Here is a 7,948-nt window from a genome sequence, read left to right on the forward strand (position 1 = left end):
GAATCTTTGATTTTCTTTACGATTTTTTTTTTCAATTATTTATTCGTTATTCAAAAAGCGAATCTAAATGAAAAATTTCGAATTATGAAACTCTGATATTTAAATTCTATATCTTTTTTTATTATTTCAAGAGGAGAAATCACCGTGAATTTGTTTTATGAAATGAATTTGCGGCTTTATCGGTGAGGGTTAAAGAGTTGAAATGAAAGACGGATAGAAGAACAGAAGAAAATTCTAAGGTGGTGAAAAGAGCGAAGAGCATTTGAAATAGAAGCTTGACCACATGCTAAATTGTTTGTCCCGCATCAATTAACTGTATTGAAGAAGTAGTACCCAATAGAGAAGGCACTACATTTTTCGATACAGTTAATTATGGATGGTTCGACCGCCATGTGAGTGTGCACATGTGCCGAACGGACAAAAAATTTAGCATGTGGTTGCTCTGTTAAGTCTTCTATTGTGCGATATCGTTCCATCGATGGCTAGGTAGATTTCTTATTTTCGTTTTGTGCGGATGTTCCAACTGGATTGAGTTGTCGCATACGGTCAACGGTCAGAAATCTTGGCCTAACTATTTTCGATTATCGGAACGATGTTTTGTAATTGATTTTTATAGCCGAATTATTTTTTTTATTATTTTAAGAGGAGAAATCACCGATAAAGCCGCAAATTCATTTCATAAAACAAATTCACGGTGACCAGCATAAAACCAGGCAAACCAGGATAAAACTGGACAAAATGGCAACTAGAGTGTCCATTTCCCGGCCGTTTTTTCATTCCCGGGAATCGGGAAATCTGGTGGCCTGTTTCCCGGGAATTCCCGGGATCCCGGGAAATATTCAAAAACATGTATATATGCTGTTCGATTCAAACCTGTAGTGCATACAAGCCCATAATTTGTTCAACATGTACTCTTCATAATGTTTTTCAACTTATTTTTAATCAAACAACTCAACCTGTTTTCAACAATAATAAATTGAAAACAGTCAAATGAACAATAAAATAGCCTGAATAAGTCAAATGAAGAATTAATTCATGCAATTAGGAGTTAATAAAAAAAAACTTCATACATGTCGGGATTTCCCGGGAATGAAACTGTGATTCCCGGGAATCGGGAATTCCCGAATTTCTTAAATTCCCGGGAAATCCCGGGACGGACACTCTAATGGCAACCTTAATTTTTTATTTGATTTTGCAAATAAAGTAAAAAAAAATCTGGCAAAATCCGGGGTATCAGGCTACCTTAGTGAGTCTAATCTTATTGATAACAAAGACTAAAATCTGCACCCAATATTCATGCACCAATTTTTTTTGTAAATAACACTTATAAGTGTTTTTCGAGTAAAATCTTTAAAAATCTATCAAAAAGTGTGGACCTGGGATAAGATTTTGAGATTTTGACCTTAGTTCTGAGTCGAGATTGTTACTCTTGATTCGCTTTAGTCGTTCTTTAAAATTTGATTAAGAGTTCAAAATTTTGAGTTTAGAAAAGATCATTTTGCTTGACATTTTTTGGACCCTCATGGGAGGGAGGAGTTTAACCTCCAAAACACCCCCTTATTCCTACGGCCATGCCTCACAGTTTCCTGATTGAGGAATAGAAATTTCACTTCAAACTGTCACTGCAGGTTTGTGTTTATGATCATTAAAATAACATTGATTTTGACTGTATTTATGCTTCATTTAAATACTCAGAGTTCAAAATATCGTTTGATATCAAAACTTGCCGTTAATTGCACAATTTCGAGTTATTTAGCAACGTCCCGAAAAAAGTTGTTTTTTTACCTCATTTTCTTACTTATAATTATCACACACACTCAAAACATGTTTACTTGTTTAAGTTTTGTTCGGATGGTTACTCCAAACAGCTACATATGCCCTTGTCAAAAATGGTTTTTCCATAATGAAAAAACTTCCATAACAAATCACAATGAAAGTTTGAAATCAGTGCTTCTTTTGGTAAGTAAATGTTAAATTAAAAAAAAAGATGTTCCTTATCCTGAACTAGAAATTTGCTTCGAAGTAATTTCAAAGCAGTCTAGTTTTCTAATTTTTAATAAATATATCCAATACATATATTACGATAAAAAATTGAACTCTAAAATAAATGTCAGATCAGGGAGAACATTAAAACATGATTCATTTCTAGGAAAATAAAAATAATTGTGGACCGGAATGTCAAAAAAGGTTTTTAAAGAAAAATTTTATAATTATTATAATAATAATTGTTATTTATTATTCATCTTAATTGATATTTCTTTTTTTCATTTTCAGCTGAAGGGTTGATAAAAGAATTCAGCTACAATAGTGTTGAATTTAAAAAATAATAATCGCGATTTTAAGAGAGAGAGAGAGAGTTTTTGATTAGAAAAAAAATTAAAGTTTTATGCTTTTAGAACAACAACAACTCAGAAATCAAAAACAAAGGTTAACTTATATGTAGAAAAATTTCAATAGTTTGAATTGAAAATATGGTAAATTTATTTAAAATTTGGAAAGAACTGTACTTTATAAGTCGTTTAATTCATTTAAAAATAAAAATAAAATAAATTGATTAAAAAGACACATTTTATAACATTTAGGAAGGTTTTTTTTAATAAACACGTCTTACAAATGACCAACTCCAAAAAAATAAACTTTGCTGTCACGATTCAAAATAAATCAGATTCAATGTTGTTTCCGGTAACTTCCCAAGCAACCAAAAGACTCATTAAAAAGGTCGAACACTGCTTAATCAGCATAATCAATATGCTGAAGTTTGTTTTATTCAGCCCAAAATTTAAGTTCTTATTGAAACTTTGAAGTTGCATTACAGATTTGAAAGGCAGCCGACCCAAAGACGCATGTCGATTATTAATAACAAACATTACGAAACGGCATATTAATCAATCATCAGTTAAAATAATATCGGTTTAAAAAAATAGAATTCCAAATTCATAACTGTTAAGCATAAAATTATACAAATTCTTGAGTTTATCTTGATATTTAATAAATGAATTGCTTCAACTGACTTTCTATGTGTGATAAATTCGTGGTAAGTAAATACAGTTCGACGAAATTTTATAAAGTCAAAATATTTACTCTCTTCAAAACCGAGGATTGCCGTGGAATCCTTCAACCATGGAGCAACTGAACGACCTTGACCTGGCAGACGATATTGTTTTGCTCGCCCAAACACAACAAGACATGCAGAGCAAACTCGACGACCTCACCGAAAGCTCCAAGGCAGCAGGTCTCAAAATGAATGTCGGAAAGACCAAGTCGATGGAAATCAATACAGAAAATCGTTCCAATTTCGTGGTAGCTGGACAACAGGTTGAGACAGTGGAGTGCTTCCAGTATCTTGGTAGCCAGATTACGCCTGATGGTGGGACCAAGAAGGACATCGAGACCCGGATCAGAAAAGCCCGATTTGCGTTTGCGAGTCTCCGAAACATCTGGCGGTCACGCCAGATCTCTCTACGAACTAAGATCCGAATATTCAACTCAAACGTCAAATCCGTATTGCTGTACGGGTGTGAAACTTGGTGCACATATGCGGTGACGACGCGAAAACTGCAAGTTTTTGTGAATCGCTGCCTGCGGAACATCATCCGCGCTTGGTAGCCTGGCAACTGGATCTCAAACGTTGAACTTCATCGCCGGTGTCATCAAAAGGCGCTAGAAATCGAGATTCGGGAACGTAAGTGGAGATGGATTGGGCACACGCTGCGAAGAGATGAAAACGAGATTTGCAGAGAGGCGCTTGACTGGAATCCAGATGGGCATCGAAGAAGAGGCAGGCCCAAAAGCTCGTGGCGGCGAAGTCTAGCCGCTGAAATCCGCACAGTTGACGAGAACCTTGGCTGGCAGCAAGTGAAGACGCTGGCTCCGGATCGCCAGCAGTGGAGATCTTTTATCTCAGCCCTATGCGCCGGTCAATCGGCGCTGGACCCTTAGGTAGGTAGGTAGTAAGAATATGTTCGGTTTCTGTCATTTTGTACTATTCATCATCAACATCATCACGAAGAATTAATATTTAATTTAACTTTATTTTATTTTATCAATGACATTATAAAATTCATATTTTATCGCTCAATTATGAAGTTCTAAGGTCTTTAGGTAAATGATGAATTCTAATCATAAAAAATGGCCAGACACAATTTTCCCGTTTGTTTGGATAACGTGTCGCTTATGAGCCAACTTCTTTCTGATACCTGATACCTGCTTCAACTGACTTTCTATGTGTGATAAATTTGTGGTAAGTAAATACATTTGGACGAAATTTTATAAAGTCAAAATATTTACTCTCTTCAAAACCAATCATTTGCGAGTTAGCTTCAAGTTATTCTGAGTTGAAGTTTCAAAATAAACTATACATTTCAACAATTTCCAAGCTCCAAAAAATATTTATTTATTATATGCCCTTTTCTGATGTTCGTTCACATTTCATATTCATGAAATGGCGGACACGTCTCAAAAAAGGCTATTTGAGGAACTTTTTGGAACTCGAAGTTCACAGAACGCTTTTTGAGACCTAATTTATAACTTTTCTACTACATATGTGGATACGATTGACATGTCACAAAAAAAGCTATTTGAGGAACTTTTTGGAACTTCAAGTCCATAGAAGGCTATTTGAGGAACCTTTTGAAACTTCCATGCTCACATTCTAGAAAAATCGGTACCAATTCCCTAGGAACCTTTGTTCAGCGAAATTCGAACTTTGGGGGCACGAGTTTAAGTAGATATGAAACTTTTGGTTGCTTGGGTTATCGATAAATAGTACGAAATGAAATGAAATAAACAAATTTCGAATAAATCCACAATTTTAATTTTTGGACATTAAAACCAGTGCAAATAAACAGAATACAAAAAATACTTAACCACATTTAAAAAGAAATTAAATCCTTATTCTAAAATACATTTCAGATCAGGTCAGAAATCAATCAAGATTTAAAAAAATTATAAGGCAAAATGATAATTATTGTCAATTATGAATTACATTGATTTTCATTTCTATTCTTCACTTTCAAATAAGGGATGATAGAAAAATAATTTTTTATCTTAAATTTTGAAATAAAATTTAATCGCCATTTCAAATGAGAATTTCATAAGGGGAGAAAATATCTATTTTGAACTTATGAAAATTGATAAAAAAAACTCATAAATAATGATTGAATTGAATTTGATAAAAAAAAAAATAATCAATTTTATTTCAAGAGTGCCAGTGATGAAAGTTGGAGGTAGAATTTTTTTTTTCAAATTCTTCCAGTTATCAAAATATAAGGCTAAAAAGTTGATTATTTTAAAAAGTCATAATGTATTCCAAAAACATAATTTAAAACAATAAAACTAAGTGAAACGTTTATATATTAACAATCGTGATTAAAGTTTGAAATTTCAAGCTCTGAATATTTTGTCGACGTCAATTGGAATATTTGGGTCCTGCAAAGGACAAATGTTAAATACCAAATTTTCCTTATTTAAAATTTAGATTTATAGGTTTCCAAGAAGAATATGTTTGCAGAACACAAAAATTCATAGTTGAAAAACCAAGAAAAACTTGTTAAAAATATTTCGAAAAATGTCATTCGTTTGACTCTAAAATTCTGTAAATTCATTTAAAAATTTAAAAAAAATTGAATTTGATTTGTCATCCGTATCGGTAAAAGATATGTTGTTCTAGTAAAATAATTTCAATATTATGAAAACTGAAAATACGTTTTGTGAGGAACAAATTGATGACATGTGATGGAAATGCTACTAATCAAATTGTACTAACTTATTTTCATTGCTATTTTTATAATCTTAAAATGTTCTTTTTAAAAGAATATAATTATCGAAAATATTGTCGATAAATTGAATTAACAAACATTACTAACGAGGATTAAACTCTTTCTAAATTAAAATGTAATATGAAGATGAAAGGGTTAAGTTTTTGGTGCCTATGTTTCAATAATTAATTTGGTAGATTTCGGCGTTTTGAAATTGAACTCGAATCTTTCATCAGATTTTATCAATTACCCCTCGTTTCGATGATATGAATTTTACAAGATTAAAATTAAATTTGAGTTTAATCCATCATTGATAAATGATTAATCAACAAATTGACATGAAAAAAATATATTATGAAATTTATTTTTTATTTCTTAATTCAGATAACGAATAATATTTTACTGATGATGATGCTGCATGATCTTAAAAGGTTAAACTCTACACATTTTCAAAATTTTGAAAGAAAAATTTTTTTGACCGAACTGAAGAAAGTTTGAAAACAGAATTTTTTTCATATATCAGATTTGTTGAAGTCTGAATAATGATTTTATTTTTGCATTTTAAAATATCTAACTTTCAATTTAGTGAATAAATACTTCTTAAAAAGTTCATTAAAAATCAATTGTTTCACAGAATTGAGAAAAGTAAACAAGTAGAAAACTCTTAAACTTTTTATGTAGATGTCAAAATTACCTGAGGTCTTGGAGAAAGCTAAAATAAACCTTTTTTAAAGATTTTTTTTTGTAATTTCAAACTTGGAATTATCTAACTTTTGTCAGAAAAGTGCAATGTTTTTTTTCCATAACTTTTGAATATTATCCAAAATTTCAGGGCTCCAAAACTAATTAAAATAAGCTCTTAAAATCTTTTCACCTTCACGTTACTACGGTAAACTCATTTCTTAAACTGAAAATTTGACTTGGGAAAAATCTCCATGAGAGGGGGGGGAGGTTCAAATTTACTTATGTAAACGTTGCTTGAAAATTCTGCAAAAAACCATGGATGAGTTTTGGACCAAAACAAAGCTTTTAAGACCCCAGGGTTTGAGAAATTCAAAAATGACCCCAAATCGACTCAGTCTAATCTACAGCGTTTTTCCCGTGATGCTATTTGAGTTGAAACCGGGCTGTAATCGTGTTTTTTTTTTGCTTTTCGGATTAAGAAAGTAAAATCATATCTTCTTCATTACTCTGGGACAACAACACCTATCCAAATAACCCAATTCAGGTAAACATAAACAAGAGAAGACTTCAAAAATAAGTCCCGCTCGTGTCAAGCGCTGGTGATCCCATTTAAGGTAAGGAATGAACTACCGTTTGAGTTTCTCAAGAAAAAAGATACCTCCGCCAACCACCTTAGAGGCTACCCACACGGCTTTTGTCGGAAGCTGCCGCTCGAAAGGTGTGGAATTTCACTAATTTGAACGTTTATGGGCGATTACCACTGTCGAAAGAAGATCTTTCTTTCAGTGTTCTCAATTTTTTATTCGAAAACAGCATCAGCGGCAATTTAGCTTTGATGTTTGGTATAGGGAATAATTATGACACTCGTTAGAATTTGTTCTTAAGAGCTAGTTTCATGATGGTTTTATTAACTTCCTTTCAATGGAATGCATGACTAATGAGTGGAGGCAGCTACCGAATTTGAGAGAATTTCTTCAGAATATCAAACAAAAATCGGTCAGAACATTCAATTTAGCTTTATCCGTTTTAATACATTTCATTTTTCGTAGGAAGCCAACAGTGAAACAGTCAGAGCTGAATTCTAGTGTGTATACGCATCGTTGCCTTGTCAAAAAACAAACGGAAAAGTGAAACCCGTCGATGCCTGGCCCGGGATGCAACTGTATGAATATTTTTAATTAAACTCTATTATTGTAAGCAATTTGTAGGCAGGATTTTTTCCCCCGATTGTTCCCCCGTGAATCTGTGTGAATCATGGCGCTTGTAGCGGAATGTTCGTTGAACCGTAGCTACAAATTGGATGCTGGGATTTTTCGTTAATGAATGCACCACACTGCACTCAGTCAGAAGCTGTCCAAAACCAGCAGAGAGACCAGACGAATGTGCATGTTGAGATTCTCATCAGGGCGATGCGCAGTGAACTAGACAACAATGCGTGGTGCAGCGGATGATAAAACATATCGCAATAGAGCACAAAGGTGGCGATATGCGTTTTTTGACGGTGATGA

This window comes from Uranotaenia lowii, chromosome 2, assembly GCF_029784155.1.
Source record: "Uranotaenia lowii strain MFRU-FL chromosome 2, ASM2978415v1, whole genome shotgun sequence".
NCBI classification, from domain to species: domain Eukaryota; kingdom Metazoa; phylum Arthropoda; class Insecta; order Diptera; family Culicidae; genus Uranotaenia; species Uranotaenia lowii.